Source organism: Sinocyclocheilus anshuiensis, unplaced genomic scaffold (genome assembly GCF_001515605.1).
Source record: "Sinocyclocheilus anshuiensis isolate Anshui unplaced genomic scaffold, SAMN03320099.WGS_v1.1 scaffold49, whole genome shotgun sequence".
Classification (NCBI taxonomy): domain Eukaryota; kingdom Metazoa; phylum Chordata; class Actinopteri; order Cypriniformes; family Cyprinidae; genus Sinocyclocheilus; species Sinocyclocheilus anshuiensis.
In genome coordinates this window covers 1,725,737-1,725,953 of record NW_015539863.1, presented here as the reverse complement: position 1 = coordinate 1,725,953, position 217 = coordinate 1,725,737, and the positions used below count along the sequence as shown (strand labels likewise).

The 217-nt window shown below is 40.6% G+C and overlaps 1 protein-coding gene across 1 annotated transcript in view; it reads left to right on the top strand.

The window, feature by feature from the left end:
- The window catches only part of LOC107684954 (insulin receptor substrate 2-B-like), a 31,200-nt gene that overhangs the window by 8,549 nt on the left and 22,434 nt on the right, over positions 1–217 (top strand). The window lies entirely within an intron of this gene.

Sequence of the window (217 nt, the reverse complement as noted above, 5' to 3'; positions counted from 1 at the left end):
TAACTTCCGATTGCCGTCTAATGTGTGTTTTGGCCATGTAATGTTGCTGAAATTAAATATGTTATTACCTCTGACTCGGTGTCAGAGCAGCGATCATGGAAGAGAGAACATAGGCAGACAGCGCTGGAAGCTGCTAATGCTCATCAGTAAATCCGTGGAAAATAAATAGAAATCATGATTCTGTCTGAGCTGCGTTTTAAAACAAAAACACACTCGT